This window comes from Catharus ustulatus, chromosome 10 (genome assembly GCF_009819885.2).
Source record: "Catharus ustulatus isolate bCatUst1 chromosome 10, bCatUst1.pri.v2, whole genome shotgun sequence".
Classification (NCBI taxonomy): Eukaryota; Metazoa; Chordata; class Aves; order Passeriformes; family Turdidae; genus Catharus; species Catharus ustulatus.
Genome location: NC_046230.1, coordinates 9,002,339 through 9,022,021, shown reverse-complemented (window position 1 = coordinate 9,022,021; position 19,683 = coordinate 9,002,339). Strand labels below are relative to the sequence as shown.

Genomic DNA, 19,683 nt, shown 5'->3' with positions numbered 1-19,683 from the left:
ATTATTTCCTTCTAAAAGGGTATTTCCACAGAGCAGTGGAAGGGGGTGGGTTGCAGCAGTGTGACAGTTGTAGCTGTTTCCCAAAGCACTTTACAAGACATGGCTTTGCAGGAGAAGCGACACAAGCCATGATTTTATTAACACGACAAAGGGGAGCCAGGGCTGGAGCACAGCAGCCTGAGCTGTGCTTTGTCTCACAGCTTCATTCTGCCATTCCTGCTGTTACTAATGAGAGCACTGGTGATTCCAACCTGCATCTCCAGACACACCTGACCCACCCCACCTTCCAGGAGTTAGGTCACGGATGGCATCACCGGGGCAGAGGAGTTCTGTGGCCAAGGGATGTGCAGGGGTGACTGCAGTGTGGGAGCAGCATTGCCTGGAGCATCCCAGACCTTCCCCAGGCTCCCCAGCACCGAGCAGTGGCTATTTACTAGGTGATGCATAAATCCACACAGGCACAGCTGGATGGCAGCTGCACTTTGCGTTGTTCAGCTGCCCAGGTGCCTCCAGAGAGGTTAATGTGACTCCAGGAGCTCCAGTGAGCAGCAGCTGCAGAGCCTCCAGTGCATAAAGTGGAAAGGAGAAGCCCTGAATCAGAGCTGATTAGCTGAAGAGCCACCTTATTCCTGACTTTTGGATCATTCAAAAACATTTGAGATCGTTAATAATTCATTTGCAGATGTAGCAGAGCTCTAAATGTGGCTGATTAAATGCATTTGACGTTTCTCTTGAGAGAGGCTGTTATTCCAGGAAACCACTTGGTATCTGCAAATGTCTTGTAGTTAGTGTACTCAAAATTACAGGTTTGCTCACAATGTTTTCCCTTGTAAAGAAAGGAAAGTGACCTCTGATTCCAAATGTAATGTACCCTGGTGAATAACTACTGCACAATTACTTTAAAAGTTCCCCACAGCCACTCAGCAGACCTGCTGTGTAATGACAGGGTCCAACATGCAGAGCTCTGCCTTCCTCTGCTAAAACTAAAACCTGCAGCCCATGAGCAAGGCAGGTCCTGGGGAGGGAGATCTTGGAAAGGGGTTGTTTGGCAGCTGCCCAGCTCCTACAAGTGCTGCTCAGTGGTTTGCTTCCCAAAACTCTTCCTGGCACCAGCCTTGAAGTAGAGCCCCATGCCTGACCCTGGCACAGAAGCCAGGCTCCCATGGAATGCCTTGGTGGGAGTGCCACAAAACCTCCAGGACCTCTGGCCTGGATGAGCAGGATCTAAGACAGGATCAAAAGGAAATAATGAGCTTTGTACCACCTTTGTGTCTTCTTGATTGTGTCAGCAAATCTGGGTCCACTGGGTTTGTTTGGCTTCGTGCTCAAGTTGGAGTAAATCTCTTCTGGTGCAGCTGTGGGGTGCATTTTGTGCCACTGCATTTAAGCATTTAATGAGAACCAAGTCTTTATGCAAATCTGAGCACACATTTTTCAAGGAGGTCACCCACATCAGGACAGTTTTCTACTGTCTATTGGGACACCTCATTATTGGAGACAGCAGGATCCTTCCCTGACAGAACTTTGCTCAGGGTCACCTTGAGAAAGCCTTTTTGGTTTATTTTCCTCTTGCTCTAAGCTCATGCCAATATACAGAAAGGAGAGGCACAGCATCTGTCTGTTGAGATCTCCAGGTGAAACATATGGTCATTCTTTATTGTCTATTAAAACTCTTTCCAAAAGCACACATCCTTTAAGTGGATCTTTTACCCTAGCTCAAATTTTAGATATCATTTCGTTTCACATTGCACATATCTTGAGCCTGAATGCAAAAAGAAACCTCCCATCCCCACTTTTCTCTCTCCTCTTTGACCTAAGAGAAGGTATGAGACTGCTTGGATAAGAGGTAACATATAATTTCTGCAAAGGAACACATTTTTACCATGGCTACAGGTTTTGCCTGCTAATAAATGTCACAGCAGCACAGAAAACCACTTAGATCTACCAGCTCTTGTACTCCCCTACTGAATGTGTAAGAACCAGGCCAGGAACAGCATACACACACTCACAAAAAAAGGTAAAAACAAAGATAAATCATTAAATGGGGAAAACCCCAACATTCCTTGCTTGTTATTCGTGCAGCATGACAACAGGAGATGTGTTAAATCCCTGTAGTAAGTTTTGGGATGGAAATATAATCTATAAAGAAAACTGTTTTCTGAAAGGGTAAATTTACTCAGATCCAGCACACTATCAATTGATTTTTTTCTTACAAAACATGAATGCAGCAAGGTAGGAACTTTTTGATAGTGACTAGCACACCGAAAGAGGCTAAGAAGAAAAAACCTAGATTGGAAAATTTTATTCTGTATGTAAGTCTGCAACTACCACAATTTTCTACTGGGTAATTTAGACAAGACAAATGTTACTGTGCAAACTCATGAGCTTTTGGTCTCACCTGCAGCCTCATACTTTGCTTTCTTAGAAGCAGTAGTCAGGCTGAACTTCATTTAAATGTATTTTTTACTTTCTAATTTCTATTTTTAAAATGCCAGCCCCTGGCCCTCTCCTCACTCAGAGTGTATGGTCTGAAGCTGGTGCACCCACTGGCACAAACTTTTACGAATGGTTGGGGCACAGTGGCTGCTCTAATGCCAAGATGTTCTGTCCTCTGCACTCCTGAGCATCCTGCTTGTGACAAAGGAGCTCTTTCATCCATTGGATCTTTATCTGCAAGGAAAAGTTTATGGGTATTTATATTCTAGAAGAAAAATTACTGTTGAGAAAACTGAGAAAAATTACTGTAAAAAATTTAGAAAGAAAAAGGAAAGTTGCCAAATCCTCAAACTTAATTACTTGTTACTTTTTTCTTTATTACAAAAACACTGAATTTGTTTTTTTTATGCTGTTCCTCCTTTGGTCCTTTTAGAGTCAGCACACTGCACTTTTCTGATGCTGCACAAGAGCTCAAAGCTACAGCCTGCTTCCCCTTTTGGCAACACCTTTTTCATCAGTGTTATTTATATCTGACCCAGGGCAGGTGGATCTAACAGCTTCACACAACTCTGTGCTGCCTGCTGCTATTTGTTTCCGTGCCAGAAATGCTGTGATGTCCCACGTGAAGCTCATTCCCAGTGCAGAGAAGGTGTGAGCAGGAACCAGCATCCCCCACCACGGACAGAGCAGGGCTGACACTGCCTGGGCAGCCCCAGTGCCCCTCCCCAGGCTGGGACAGGCAGGGACACCAGTGCAAACACCTGGAGACACAGTGACAAATGTACAGCTCAAACGTATGGTTGCTGGGTGTTAAACAAACCTCTCTGCAGTTTTTCTGGTTTTCTTCAGTGCTGCTGTGCTGTGAAGCTCCTTTCAGGTTAGAGCAAGACTCCTCTGTGGAGCTGATCTCTGCCTTGTGCACACAGAGCCACATCAGACTCCCCATCCCTTGGCTCCAAACTAGGGTGCTGCTTACAGAGCCCTCCTTCCAAACAGGCTGGAGCATCAACTCTGAAAAACAGGAAAACTGTCTGGGCACAGATATGAGAACAAAAGGGATGGTAAGTAATTTGGATATTAAAAAATACGCTAAGATAAATTGTGCCAGGCAGGTCAAATTCCTGAGGAACAATATTTTGACAACAACCTTCCAAGAACATTTCAGTAAAATCAATACTTTCTCAAACACCTTTTCCCATCCATCTGATTCACAAGTAGGCAGCCAGAAAATGTGATTAGCTTTATTTCATTTACCCTGCTAAAGGCAACATTTACATTTTTAACTTAATACTGGATGCTCGCTGAAGTGCTCTCCAAGGCCAGGTGATGAATGAGGCTGCAGAGGCTCCCATCCCTGTCACTGGCTACCACCATGGGCCACAGAGCAGATAAATGATAATTGGGAGCCCGCCCATGCTGCAGAATAATGGAATCATCTGGGGAAAATGGGACTGGAGCCTGCCTGAAGATGAGCATTCCCCTGGGCTACCTCAGGCTTTGGGAGCCTTCTGTCTTTGAGCTGACACCTCAGTGGTTACTTCCTTGGCTAACTCATTTGTTAGTCAGGTTGTATAATTTCCTTTTCTTCCATTTACCATCCTCCTGACTTAGCTCAGTGCATGAGTCAGTAAGCCTGGCTTAATCATCTTCTTTACAAATTCTGAATCTATTTTATTGTAGATAAAGTTCTTGCTGACCAGCTCCTACAGCTTAAATATCCAGAATGGAAAAAAACAGTGGGACTTCACCTTTGGCTTGGGTATTTTTAAGATTTAACTCCTGCCCTATAGCACCTCTCCAAAGAAGCAGCCAAAAGCAGCAGCATATTATATCTATAAATATAAAAAGGAAGTGACCTTTTAAAAATACATACTTTACATATCAAACTGGAGACATAAAGTAGAATATAGTTATCCTATGCCAAGACCATTGAGACACTGCCTTTTTCCTAAGGAAATGACTTTGCCTCACAGCTCACCCTTTTATAGTGCACATTATTCTGCCTGTGAAATTCAGTTCTTGATCTCCTCAGTAGCCTAGTGCTGATGTCTTTAGGAAATAATTTTTTTAATAGCCTTCTTGATGAACACGTGTTTTGTGGCACCTGAAAATAGATGTACAGCAATTCTTGGCTAGCTGCACACTTTACCTATTGAGCTGCACATTTCAATAGCTGTGACTTTCTATGTGTGGAGATGGAAATAATTTAAAGAGTCATTTGCCTGACAAGATACGATTATTTGTCCTCCTACATATCCTATGAGTACAAAGTTGGATTTATAGCTTGACCTTTTTACTTTACATCTTTCAAGAGCCAAAGAAGGAGTGCAGTACTTTACAAAGCCTTGCTGGGTGAGCACAGGCCCTGCAGTGATACACCCCCCTTGTAACAAAACCTATTGAGATGTACAAAGCAGCAGGTGCTTTAGTGCAGCCTTTGCTGTAGACAGGAAAAAATACAGAAGGAGAGTAGCAAGACCCTGCTGGACATTCATGGGCTAGGAATGAGGTGTGAGGGACCAATTCTGCCTCCAGATGTGATTTGGGCAGCAGGAGACAAGTCTTCAGCTTGACTTCCTCACAAGGAAGGCATCAGCCTTGGCTCATCAGTGCTTCTGTTACTTACCCATTTTCTGGCCAAAGAAACAAAAGCCAGGGATGCTGTTCCCCTAAAAATATTATGACTTTTGGAACTATGAAACAATTTGGCTGCCTAACACTGGACACCTACAATAAAACAGCTCATCTTTCCAAGCTGTTGTGCCTTGGCAAAGCTAAGAAAACATTGGGGTTGCTTTTCCTTATAAATAGCCACATTGTGTACTGGGGTAACTTATTGCAGCTTTGCTGATTTGATTGAGTTCAAAGGTTTGGCCTCTAGATCAACAATTACATGGAGACAAATGATCTGCCCTGTCTATGTGAGTGTGGCAGCTCCATGTGCTGCCAGGATCTCTGGAGAGCTCTGGTCCCTGCCCAGCAGAGCCTCTCCCCTGCCCTGTGCCCCAGAGAGCAGTGCAGGACTGGCAGGGTGAGAGAGCACAGCTGTGCCTCCTTCCCCAGCCCAATGAGTGGAGAGCCAAAGGACAAAATAAATGCCCAAGGTCTCTGAAGGCACAGTGCTGTTCCCCACTGGAACAGGCTCATGTGCCTCTTTGAAACCCACCCACTGAGCACTTACAGCCTTCTGTAAATGGGCAGGGCACAGCTGTCCAGTGTCCTGCAGGCCCTGTGCCATCCCTGCAGCCCCAGGAGATGGGACAAGCCTGGACCTTGGCTGGGGAGCCTCCCCTGGCTGGGTGCAGGGGGAGCCCTCCCAGGGACAGAGCCGCTCCAGCCGTGCTGGGCAGAGCTCCCCTGCCCTCCCCTGCCACAGCCCACTGTCTTTGGGCAGCCTCTGGGAGGTTTTTTCCTCATCAGCCTGATCCTCAAGCCTGGGGAACACAGGGGTAGTGGCTGAGGCCATGTAAGGACAGGCATGTTTATAGTCTATCCATGCTACATTTTCTCCAAAACTTACATGAATCCAAACATTATCAAACCCCAAACACTTCATTTCACACAACACAAATTTTTATACAGCTCTTGAAGTTGCTTTAAAAGCTCTTCTATAAAAATGAAGCAAAAACTGAAGGTGACAATGATCTGTACATAAAATGAAGTATATACTTTTCTGAAAATTCCCTTTCTGTTTAGCTTCTAAGGGTTTTTACCTGTTCAGGAATCTGCAGACTGCTTTACTCGAAGGGGATTATAGTTTTTCAGGATAAAAAAATCTTATTTCAAGAAAAGAAAATATCATTCTCCTCTCTTAAGCTAGAAAGCAGAAAATAGGATCATCTTTCCAGCATTTCTGTGGCCAATAGCATCTGTAAGAGGCTTTCTGCATTCCTTCCGCCAAAAGAATTAGTGGAAAATTAAATATCATATAAATGTTTTGAGACACAACTACAGCCTGATGCAAAGTATCCTGTCAAGAATAAGGTATCCTCCCATCCATGGAAGCATTGTATTCCAGAGAGGTCTGTCAGGGACCATTACTGATAATGGCATATAAAAGCCATAGTTCTGTTCCTCAGAACTAGCCAGTTTGCTTTCTTCACATGTAATTTAGAATTTGATGTAATTTTCAACTCTGCAGTGCTGGTAGAGCAGTTCAACTGACTTCTAAAGTTAATTTCAAGAATCCAGTTCAATTTAGCAAGTAATTTGCAGAGACCAGCCTTCTTATTGCAGCATGGTTTTCTGCCCATTGTAGAAAGCTCAAAGGAGAAGGAAGGCAGTGTCATTAGCTACCCCACATAATACTCTCCAACACAAAATGCAATTGTAAGTGCATATATTAAAGTGTTGAGATGCCAATTAGCTACTTCCATGTAAATTATTCTTTTACTTACAGGGTAATTCTTCCTTAAACCTGAAATTGCTGCAGCTCTGATGCTAACACCGAGTCATGAGATAAATGAATCACAGAGTCAGGTTACTGCATCTGCAAAAAATGTTCTTCAGTCTTACCTGATGGTACAGCACTTGCAGGAGCTCTGTGTGTGTGCATGTATCTGTCAGATGAAGCAATTCCCAAGGGATTTTCTGCTGAAACATCTCCCACATGCTCACAGGGCTGGAGGAGCAACCAGCTGGTGTTTTGGGTCCACCAAAGGGGAGCACATCCCTCCCCTTCTCCTCTGCTCTGCACAGCCCCTTCAGGTGAGTTCACTCCTATAGGTGAGTTCACCCTTTCCTGGGCACTTCAGGGCACCCAGCAGTTTGGTGGCAAGTGTGCCAGGGCTACCAGAGGGACCCTGACCTGGCTTTTACATCTGTTCCTGCTCTGTCAGACCGGTCCAGTTACTGGTCCCCATGTTCCTCACCTGCCTTTAGAGTGCCAAGTTTGCAGTGAAGCAAACACGAGCCAGAAAAGAGGACACAGGCTATTTCCTCAGTTAACTTTAAAGACAGATAGCTGGAGGATTTCCAGAAATATCTGGAGGTTTTTCCACTGCTGATTTCTTTGCTACACCCAAGATGAAACCAAACCCAGGGGGTGAGCTTTCTGCACTGCCATGCCAGCTTTCCCAGCCATGCTCCCCCATAGCCCCCAGGAGCAAAAGCTCTTCTCACCCAAGCCTGGGACCCCCAGTGCTGCTCCCCAATTCATGTGGGCTCCCTGCATCCCACCTGCACCAGCACACACCTGTCTGCCTGTCCTGGCAATTGGGAAATGGCATCTGGGAGCCTGGGGGCTGCTGCAAAGGTCCCACAGCAGCCCAGGAGGAACCCAGGGCTGGTGCTGGTCTACCTGAACACGGTGCTGCAGCCCACACCGACCCCAGGAAATGTCTGAGAGGGGCAGGCTGAGTGAGAGACGATGCTCTGCAACACACACACAGTCAGGAATTGGCTGATAAGCTCTTGCCTGAGGTCATGTAACACAGTAAATACAGAAATGGGATTATAATTGCATCAGCCTTGGCCTTTTCAGTTCAATTTCTAGCAGAGGAAATGCTAAAAGTATCCACAAGTACTCTGGCCAATTAGTTACCAAATGTTTCTGTAATATCTATAGCACCTTCACAATTCAGAGTATTTGCTGTTACTGAGAAATATTAAATTTTACTACACTCTGGTTTCACCCTTTGCAGAGCTGTAGCACAGTCCATTATTACATTGCTGGCTGTGCTCTGTTAATGCCTACAGAGAAGTTAATGGCAAAAATCTGATTGCTCTGAGCTCAGTGGGAGTCCACCACTGCCATCAGTATCTCCCAGACTTTGTACAGCTCTTTAGAGACCATGTCTGTGAAATATGTCCCATCCCTAAGGCAAAGCTCTAAAGCTCTCTCCTTTTTCTAATCCTGTTTCTGAGCTTTTAAATCTTGTGGTAAAATCTGCCCTAACTGGGCATTAAGTTCCAAACCCTTTCCACAGACCTAGAAGGGATTTTGTTATGTTCCCATATTTAAAATAGAAACATTGCTCAAGTTTTCAGTAAAAACAAGGTCCTGTTGCAGGACCTAGAGCTGGCCAGTGGGAGTTGAACAGATGCCACAGACAGTCCCAGGACTGGCTCCACATGCAGCTAGGGAGGTACAGCCTAAAGGAGGCTCACTGGAAAGCAACAGAACTGAAAGGAGCCAGCCCCTGTGACCCCTTCAGAGACTCCCAGCAGCCATCCCCATCTCCTGCTGCTTTCCAGCATGTGCAGAGTCAGCCGGTGCCGCATCGCTCCTGATGAGATGTTGGCTCTCGCTGGCAGCAGCAGCTGCCTCTGCAACATTAGTCACACATGCAAAACAACTCAGCCAACTTAGGAAAGACAGCAGCATAAACTGTTCTTCAATTTCCTATTTTGTTATCTCTGTACATCTGGCTTGCTTGTTTGTCTCGTGTCTCCCAGGCTTGGTCTCAAGAATGATTTTTCTGCTGGGGTGATTTATTTCTGCAGGAGTATCTGCCTTTGCCAGGCTGATTGTGCAAGTGGAAATGAACTTCCATTGAAACAGATTAATTAAAAGAAGATTAGTAAGATTAGCTGAACTATAACTGGTTTGTGCCTTCCCTGTTGAATGAAGAGCATTGTGTTCCAAACAACATAGCCAAGGGCCAGCCCTTCTCTGTAAGTATCCAACGTTGCTCCGTGGATTCTGGCTTTGTCAGCAGCCACTTGCTGGCAAATGGATGATAGCTGCTGTAAGGTTCTGGTGCTGTACACTCACAAGCACACAGAAATAAAAGGACAAGGGAAAATTTCCAATCATTCACAGTGCAGCACTGCTTTGTTTCAGGAAGGTGGGCTCAGGGTCAGAGCTCTCCCCAGCACAGCACACCAGCCAAAGGGAGCTGCACTTGTGATGCACCCGAGCTGTGCAACCACCAGTGACTGCTTCATGGTGTTAATGGAAAGACAGAGGTATTTCTTGCTTCTCTCAGATTTTTAGAGCTGTTTTTCAAGACCACTCTGAATTGCTTGGGTGATAGCTTTCCCACCCTGGAGCTCTCTGGGAGCCTTTGGGTCTGTCTGTGCTACTCAGCCAGGCAAGATTGCTGGGACCTGTGTCTTCTGCTCCACACACCAACCCCTTTGCAGGAGCACTGGCCAACACAGCAGGAACCAAGCATTTTCCCTGGCACCAGAGCTGGAGAACACCACCATAGCTCTGGGCTGGGCAGAGGCAGTGCTCTGTGTGGTGGTCATTTGGAAGAAACAGGGCTTATCACATCCCTACTGCCTCCACATCCCTGCCTCTCCAGCACATCTCATGGGCTGGCACCCAGCCAGCCCCACTGCCACAGTGCTTTCTGTCACCTTCTTGTCAGACCAGAAGCAATGGATCTCTCAGGAAAAAACCCTCCCAACTGAATTGTGTTTACCTCAATTTCACAGGAAACCACTCTGTGGATGATGCTAGACAGGCTTTAGCTCTTCTTGTAAACAGCACTGATCTTCCCCTTCTCGCTTTTTCTGCTGCCTGCTTTTTTTCTAGCTCAGGAACTTGAGGGAAAAAAAAAGAAGGAAGACAAACAACAGAAGAGAAAGAACAAACTTGAAGCACAGCAGGTCAGGAAGAACAGAGAGAAGGCAGATCTGGAGCTCCTGTCCTTCCCATCTCAGAGCATATGAGCAATCAATGCATGAAAAACAGCAAACACTGAGCTGATGGAAGGAAAAGCTGTTTCACCTAGCATAAAATCAGACCAGAGAACTCAGTGCTCTGAAAGGACATCCAGGGAAGGACATAGTGAAATTTGAACTTGGGTAACGAGAATAACAGCTTCAGCAGTTAACAACCTCATGTGTGTGAGGAGATGATGTAGCTTGGCATATTCCCAATTGAAGCCAGTCAGGATCAGGAGAAACCCAGTTAGAAATGCAGTCTGCCCATAACAGCTGAAAGCAAGGCTGCTGGGAGGTGCCTGGAGTGCCCTATTAGCTGTAGACCCGTCCAGCAGATGGACAGTGGCCTTGCCTTGCTGTGGCAAGGCTGACTGAGCCCTTTTCCCTGTGCCACTGCTGCTGTGGCCATGAGCACACCAGGGGCCAGGAGCCCATCCCACTGCAGCTCTCCTGCCTGCACCCACACCAGTGCCTCTGGCTGCCACCTGTGCCCTGGTGCACTCACCGTGGGGATGGAGAACAAATCAAGGCTAAAACACCTAGGAGAGTGTTCAGGAAGGAGATTTTATATACAAACTCCATTTGCAGCTTGAGCACACCAGACTATTTATGAGAGGAGTTTTGCTGCTGGAGATAATGAGCCAGTTTTCAGCAAAGTGTAAATCTGCTGCTGCTTGTAGGGGCTCCCAGGCTGTCAGAGCACAGATCATCACTGCTGAGTGCTCTGCTAATACTGTAAACAGTGATGACATTTAGAGAATTGTTTAACTGAGGGAGGAGGTTTAAGTCACTTCTGCAGTAATATCTAATGGGGGTAAACCTCTGCAGATTATACATCAAAGCTCTGGCAGCAGTCTATAATGTCTTTAAGCTACATCTTTAAATGATGAATAAAGTCTATTAAAAAATCATAACTCTTATTTGTGGTAAGCATGTCTGGGTAAGATGCTGTCAGAAAGATTAGAGCCCAGATCACAGATGCAGTATCTGTCCTCATCCCAGGAACAGTCTGCAGGATTGGCACACCACTACAGTGGTTTACTGCACCTCTTAAAACCAACACACTGTAAAGTGCTTCCCACCAACAATCTTTCCACTTGGATTGGAGTTAAGCCCATCCAAGTCTGAGCATCCAAGTGCAGGAGAAATCAGTAGGATGTGCATTTTAAGGAAGTAGTTTGTAACTTCAAGAAAATTATCGTCTCTACAAAGATTTATTTATCTTGTAGCAAGGTAACTTTGAGGCAATGCAAGATGAGCATGACATATCTTTCCTGTCCCACAGCAAGGAGGAAGCTCTTGGTCTGTGTCCCTGAGGCCCTGCTCATGTCTGTGTGGTTATTTCTGCAGCGGTGCAAGAGGTGTGTGAAATAACACACTCTGAGCACTAGCAGGGTATGTAAAAATGTACCTAATGTCAGTTAAGCTTTGAATGCATTTAGCTTTCAAGTTAAAGGGCAAACAACCCTTACACTGATAAAGCCAGCATTAAGGTCAGAGCACATACGTCCCTAAATTTCAGTAAGAGCAGAAGCAGGTGGCTCCTTTTGCCCAGGTCAGTGCTGGTGCAGCCCCTGTACCCTGTGAGGTCAGGGGGATGGAGCTCCCTGGCAGAGACACCTCCAGCCTGCTGCTCCCCAGCACAGCAATGTGAGGGTGGGCTGGGTTACAGGATGGTGCTCAGACCACCGGGCTGAGGCACCAGAGGGACCCAAGGCTTCCAAACCCCAGTGTGCAATCCGGCACTACGGGGCAGGGACAGCAGCGCAGCGCAGCAGGGCAGGGGCTCACCTACAGGGACATTTCTGATCACAGAGAATCTGTGGGACCTGCAGGCTCTGGGGGTGGGTGGGAAAACCACAGTGGCTCTGCCTGCCCCTGCCTTCCTCCATCCTCCAGCTGGGGAGGGGGGAGGACAGGTACAGTGACCAAGCTGGTATTTCTCTCATCACACAGACCAAAAATAGCAGCTGGCCTTAATACAGGCTTTTTCTCTAACCACTTGCTTCTAATCAACAGCATAAAGGCCAACCACCACAGAGCTAGACAGAAATCCTGAGCAGAACTTCCAGGTCCCTCAAGAGCTGAATCTTCTTGCACTCCCTCCATGACCAAGCACCGGGACAGCCTCTGGCCAGGTTAGTATGATAACTGAATTAGCAGCACCATCCATAGGCTTGAAGAAGGAAAGAAAATCAGAGCAGTACCACACAGAAGGGAAGGAACTCCTGGCAGCTTACCCCAAGCTTTCTGGAAGGGCAGGCAGGCAATCAAAGCAGCCACAGGACATAGCTGATACCATTTTATGATGCGTTTTTCCCCTCAGCAAACATAAAGCTTGTTAAAAGTGGGACACCAACAGCACTGAGAAATAGCTGAAGAAGGAAAACTGGTTTCAGTAGCACGAGATTACACATACCTTCTGCCAAGAAGCAATCCTCAATCTCAGAAGTCTCACTTCAGTGAGACACTGTAAGGGATGGTCCATTTACACAGGGTTAACTACAGCCTGCCAGGGCCATCCAGCTGGATGAAACCCCATTTCTGAGCCCAGATCTGCTCATTTCCCATACATAAAACGATTAACAGACATTCTGCTGCTCTCAATCCAGCACTCTGACACTGTTGGGGCTCACCATGCTCTCTGGGGCTGATCTCTTGCAGCTCTGGCTGTAGTTCTGGAGGATCCCTCCTGCACCAAGCCTGGTCTCCTGCTGTCCCAGGCATCCAATTCACATGATCCAGCTGCCAGTCAGCCACCGTGTCCTTGCACTGAGTTACAACTGAAGCAGACAGGTCCACCCCAGATGAACCAAACCCCTGGTGAATGATGCCCACCACGGAGAAGAACAAGTGTCCTTTTGTTCTCTGCAGCCTCATCCCAGTGTCCTGTCTCTACTGACAGGGCACAGTCCCACATGCAGGAGCTCTGTGCCTCCCAGATTGCCTCCAGCTGGCACTGGGGTGAAAATCCTCTCCTGAGAAGAGATACTGTGAGTTCAAACCTGTGCAGGCATGGGAGAGTCAGTCTCCCAGAGTGCTCCAAACACCCAGAGACATCACTGATGGCACCACTGATGGTACCCCAGAGGACAAGGGATGAGACAAAAGCCTTCTGCAGCACCCACAGAAAAGGGACCAGCACCACTCTGAGACTATTCCAGGCTGCTGAGGAAGGTGCTCTGAGGCATTGGCAAGCCTCAGGGATGCCAATACTTTTTGATGTCTTGTGTGTAGTCAGAGTTCCACTTTGACTGGAGTGTTTTTACTCAGGGGATTCAAGTCCTGTTTGCCTCCCCAGTCTCTGCTCCAGCTGATGGGGACACATCTACAGGACAGCAAGAGTTTTTAAAGTTGCACCTCATCATCCTACAAGAGCAGTCCTGTAATGAAAATATCTCAGAACCAACATTTCATTTAGCAGTTTGCATTTACCACAAACTACCAACATTAGAACGATACAAACTGACAAACACACCAGCTGCACCTCCTACTCTGCACAGCATCTGAGACTGCCCCTCTTCCTTTCCAGCAGATTATTTCCCCTGGAGGAGCCACCTGCTGATAATACCAAGATCATCTGTTTTGAACATTAACTCTCTCTAATTCTCACTTTCTTGGTGGGCCTTTGCCATAGAAACCTTCCTTAGCAACAGGGAGGCAGAGCAGCAGCAGCTCCAGCCAGACATTCCTGAGGCAGCCCTGGACCCTCCCTCTGCCACCTCAGGCCCTGCCTGCCCAGCTCAGCTTTGCAGCAGAATCAGGGGATGTGTCAGGAGGCAAAGGACTGCATTGGGAAACTCTTTGAGACCACTCCAAAATCACCTTCTGATTAAGTTCCCATGGCATGGTTTATGAACCCAGCTCACCCAAGGCAAAGTCTGCACTGACTGAGCACTGGAGGGACAAGGATGATTTCTGATGTTTGTGGCAATGGCTACAGGGGTGACAAGAGGAACCTAGAGGAAAGTGGGGAGGGGAAGAGCTGGAGCATCTCAATATCAGCTCAGGACTCACTCTGCTGAAGAGGAACAAGCAGAATGGCTCAGGGCACTGAAAACAGCCCTGAGAACTCCATGGAAAAAGAAAATCCTGAGCACAATCCCATCCTGCACAATCACTTGTGACCCTCACTGGCCAGCAGACAATGGTCTCCAGTGTATCTGAGCCTATGGGGAGTACTGGTACCTGCCACATGTTTCTGCTGCATCTTGACTTGGCTGCTATTTCTTTTAGTAGCTAGAAAAATCAGTATTTGCCTCTCTTATGCGAGGCATGCTGTAAAGAGAAAATCAGGAGCTGCATGAGACAAGGAGCAATGCCTCAGTCCTGTAGCACCACAAGAGAGATGGCAAAGAGAAACGCAGGCAAGAAAAGCTGGCACTTCAAATTCCTAATCAATCAGCATCCAGGCTGCAAGAGAAGTGGTGAAGGATCAGAGACAGCATTGTTATTGCTTCTGTATCATCCTTCCTCCAGGCCTGTGCCTTTCTGTTCCCAATAGCTTTATTTTGGCAGGCAGATAAAGGGGTATGCATGTTGCTGTGAATTTTCCACTTGGCTCTGCAGACAGGAGCAAGTCAGCTCTCCCTGTGCTGCAAAGCAAGTCTGAAGTGGAAACATCTCACAAGGGAAAACCTCAGCCCAGGTGCAGGGTGAGCTGCAGCCAGTGGTGCAGTTCCACTGTGGAGTCTAGTTGTGCCCAGCCACCCTGGAGCCAAGTGTCCTACCCAAAGCTCCCCCAGCTGCCTCCTCTCTGGAGAGCCAGCAAAGGACTTGTCTCGAGTGCTGAGCAGCACTAACCACAACTTCCAGGCTCAGGAAGCTGTACTTTTATCCTTCCATTCTCTGACTCATGCTGGCAAGCACCCTGCTGCTGCCAGCATCACACCATGACTCACTGGTAAACCTGCACTGCTCTCACTTCCAGCCCTCCCTGCCAGGCTTTTCATTATCTGCTCTGCTGCCTGTGGGACAATCCTCTGGGGAGAGCCCAGGAGGTCTGCACCTCCAAACCCCTTTTTCTGTCACCACTCACACAGGACACAATTAACTGCAGGCAGCTGACCTGAATTCACAAGCCCAGCTCGTAGGGAATAGGGAACAGCCAATTTGTCCTGCTTGTCCAATGCAGTGAGAGCAAATGCTTTTATCTTCATGGGTTGCAGAATCCGCAAAACTCTCATTACATATACAGGAAAACATGTTTCTGTTTTGATTTGCCAGTTTGGTTTCACATTTTAATATTTTCTAACTTTTATCCAGTGACAAACATTTCTGCTCTTAGATGAAGAAGCATTTGTTTATGCCTCTGACCAAAACTCTGGCCCTGAGAGGGCTTGGATTCAGCACATTCATTCAACAGAGGCTTGACTTACATCATTTATTTGATATGTTTGATCTTGAAGACATATGAAAACTTGATTATATCAAAGGCTGCTATTTATGAAGTCTGTTTCTCAAATATAGAGACAAAAAATCTTAATTCTTAGATGAATGCCTGTTGAATTAAATAAAGGAACCAAATGGCTTTCATTACACATGCAAGTGTTCTCACATATTGCTCTGACTAATAACACATAAAAAGGTCATGGAAAAAATCAAACTTGCTAAAGGCTAACTATAATGTATCCTTCACCTCAAAGAGAGAAAGTTTCAAGACTTAGAACATCTTAAACAAAAAGTCAACAGTGAACACTGTTCCTAAGAAACAGACACCACCTAAACAATAAGGGTAAGGTGCCAAGGCTGGGCAGTGCCTAATTCCCAGGAACTGGCACATGCTCAGGTAGCTCCATTCAGGACAAGTAATTCAAGAAACTGGAGCTGCCTTCAAGCCTGGCTTGCCCTCTGGATCTCCTCTGTGGAGGAGGGAGCCCCAGCAGCCCTTTGTTTCTGGAGAGGGAAGGAGCCCTGCAGAGCCACGAGTGCCAGGGCAGGGGACCAGGCAAAGGCAGCACAGGGCAAAGGCAGCACAGAGCTTGGTCTTCTGCAGGCAGGAAAACTCCAAATACCTGGCTTATCTACAGAATGAAAAAACCTGGAAATGTGATCCAGCATAAAGCCTACCCTTAGTGCCTTATTCTGATCACAGCCTCCCAAAAATGTTTTGCTTTCTTTTTCTTCCAAGAAACATAAATAAAATAAATAAACAAACAAATAAAAGTGTCATTCTTTATAAGCGCATTTGGAAATATTTCCTATTCTGATAAAAGAAAAACACATTACAACTTTGTTCCTCATATTTTTGGCTCAAATAAGGAATAATTCCTGCTTTACACGTAAATTTTCAGGAAAAAAATATTTTTTCCTTCTATGAGTTCTAGCTTTTCCTTTTCTATTGTTTTTCCTTTTCTCTGAGTTTACAGGCACGAGGGTATCAGCAGTGCTCCAGTATGCAGCTGTAAGGAGCTGTGTCTTTGCAGGGGAAGGGGAACAAGGTGAGTTTTCCTCCATTCCCATTCATCTTGCCCGTGCCCTGTTGCAGCACTGCAGAGGACAAACTCTCACAAGCAGATGGCTGAAAGTTGCCATGCAAGACAGGAGAGATCCCCCACTGCCTCTTCAGACCTCAAACACTTTTTAATCATGAGGCAAAATGACCTTGGCTCTCTTAACACATTATTTTCTGCCAAAATTATGAAACCAAATTAACTTTCACAACTGGTTCAAGCACTGAATTTCCATCAGCAGTGTGAGGAAAAATTCACAGCAACCTACAGCTTCCATGCCTGTGGTTCACACTTTCTCCACAGCCTGAGTACTAAATAAACAATTTAACTGGGATTCCAGGGGAAACCTGAGTAGCAGAAAGGAATCAGGAAGCAAACACCATGGATGTAGCTAAGGAAGAGCAGATCCCCCCCTCACACACCTGCCAGGCCTTAACCAGGCAGCTCTGAGAGAGAAAATCTTCCTTGCTAGGTGAATCTTCCTGGAAGGTGAAAGTAAAACCTAAAGAGCACTTCAAAACTGAGCCTGACTTCAAAGAGCCCTGCTGGGGGACTTGCACCTGAAGCTTTTCATATTTTCTTGACATGTTTGACTGTTTACAATTCAGCTATTCATTCAGCCAGATCAGCACAACAAACCCTTTAATGGATCTTAGGCTGAAAATAATTCAGCCTGCAAACATAGAACGTAAAAGCATAATTTTCCATGAAGAAATCTTTGATCTATCCTAAAATACTGCTTTGTTTTCAGGGGTATATATACATTCAACCTTTTGTTTTCCTTCCTCTGGGCTTTTCAAGCTCAATAACTCTCTGAGCCTTTATTGACCAGGCACAGCAGGGGAATGTGTTTGAGCATCTCACTGGAATCCAGGATGAGGAGACTGGCTCTGAAATCCTCCCACTGCTGGTGCCCCATGCACATCACACAGGAAAACTCTTCTTCTCATGTCCATGAAGCTCTAATCAGAGAAACAGCTACGAAGTTTTCAACCAGGTTGGTTCTCAATGAATCAGTGAAACTTCTGATTTTTACCATCAAGGACCTGGTTCCATCTCGTCAGATTCCAAAAATTAAACTGAACCATGCAAAAAGCTTTCTTGCTGTCTGCCCATCCTTGTTACAGAGCCCCCATTACCACAGTACTGTAGTGCTTCATGACTTTTAACATCTATGCTCACAGCACCCTACTCCAATGGAGAAATTTCTTCCTCTTGTAGGCTGGAAATTGAGACAGAGAGACGAAAGAGTCTGATCCAAGAATCACAGGACCTGTAAGGACGAGACTCTAATCCTGAGTCCCTCACCTCTAAGTGTTCCTCAAAATCCACCAAGTCCTTAGACTCAAGTCTGTCTCAAGTGCTTGGCATCGGCATCATCATCATCATCACTTTTTTCATATGAGAATGCTGGAAAAACCACTCATCAGAAAGTCAGTGCTCAGGATAGAAAAGAAATCAGATGCTCTGAAATGACAAAAGCAAGAAGATGAGAAGTCTGGTTAGGGCAGTGAGGCACATCCAGATTATTTATCCTAATAATATACTAATATCATAATCTCTGGACCACACAAAACACCCAGACTTTCTTCTGGCATCAGCAGCACCCAGGCCAGCACGGAATATTTTGAACTTGCCTTACTTTCTCAGACACTTAGCAGAAAAAGCAGCAGAAAGTTATGATGAAAGGGATATTATGTGGCTGTGTGACTGTCACATAATGGAACACTCTCTCTGAGTAATTGCGTAAAGAGCAATTTTGTGGGTTTTATTGAATAACTCAAGATAATTTAAACCTCCATAAAAGGATTGTGAAAATAAAAAATAACTCTCTTACAGGAAGACACGTCCTCACATAAAGAATTCTAGAGGTGCAACACTTAGGAATATGTTTGAATTTTAACTTTTTCAGAAGACATTGCAACATTTTAAAGGGAGTAGTTTTTGTTCAGACAGTCCAATAATTTAGTTCATAGCATACAAGTTCTGAATGTTGTGCACATTTGATATGTACTGCATTCAGTATATAAGTGCTATACAAAACAAAATGGAAAGGAAAGGTCCTGTTTAGAAAATCATTCCCAGTCACATAAACCAGGTAGATAAGGGAAAGGAAAAATTTCTTCGCACATCAAATACATCTCCTGCAACTGTGCCTACAGCTACTTCACCTACCTCCACTTATACCCTTAGCAATTTAAAAATCAGATAGATTTTTTCCCAAGATATTCCTGCTAGAGGGTTGCTGCAGACCCATACCAGGGTCTCATCAATACCATCTAAAGAGCCAAAAGAGAAAAATTACATACAGTTCTTAGGGTTGTTGTTTTGGTTTCGTTCGCTTTCTTTAAGGGAAACATCAGCATCAAAAGATTTATACCCCCATTTACCCCCATCTACCCAGAATTTCTGGTGGCAGATCTGGAGAGCTGATCTTGGACCTTGTGCCTCCCAGCACTCTGTTCAGCCAAATGCTAACAGAAGTTATTAGACATGTCACTGAAGACAAAACCACTGAAAACAGCCCCTGAGACACTGTGTCCAAATTTAGGATTGTTTGGTTCTCTAATTTATTTTAGTTCCTTTGTTTTCCCTTTTAAAGGGAACATCAACACCACATCTTTCTCAAGGTGAGGATTTTCTGAGCAGTGCTACCGTTAGTCTCGCTGGGGAAAAAACACCCAAGCAAACAATGACAAGCATAATTCAGTGCTCACAAAAACCCATATACAGTGGCAGGTAGCCAGTTTGTGATCTCATTTACACTGGGGCAAAGCCATGGCAACAGCAGAGCCGAGGAGCTGGAGCTGCTCCTGCTGCTCAGGAGATGGGCACAAGTTTGCAGCACGATGCAGACAGCCTCTGCCAGCAGTGGGAAACATCTAGAGCAGCAACGTTTACCCATCACAGAAAGATCTTCCTGTCTCATCTGAGCATTTTGCTGTTAAGCTTCTCAAGTAAATTCTAGACAACCCAGGCTTCAGGCAGATGTCAGCAAGACTCCCCCAAGCGCTGGGCTGCTTGGTCAGGGTCATCCTCAGTGCCCTGGCTCCCTGGCACAGCTGCTTGGCCAAGCCACCACGCTGAGCCCTCAGGGTGCCCTGCAGCCCAGCAGGGCTCTTCCTCCTGGGCAGGGCTGCTGTGAGCCCGGAGATGTTCTGGGGAGCGTGGTGTGCTCGGT

General features: G+C 46.0%; 1 long non-coding RNA gene across 1 annotated transcript; it reads right to left on the bottom strand.

Moving 5' to 3' along the window:
• Positions 1–1,659: 1,659 nt before the first annotated feature.
• LOC117000875 lies at positions 1,660–9,928 on the bottom strand. Its single transcript, XR_004418864.1, has 3 exons — positions 9,807–9,928; positions 3,257–3,447; positions 1,660–2,670 (listed from the first exon to the last, which is right to left on the bottom strand). It is a non-coding gene; the product is annotated as an uncharacterized LOC117000875 (long non-coding RNA).
• Between the last annotated feature and the right edge of the window lie 9,755 nt (positions 9,929–19,683).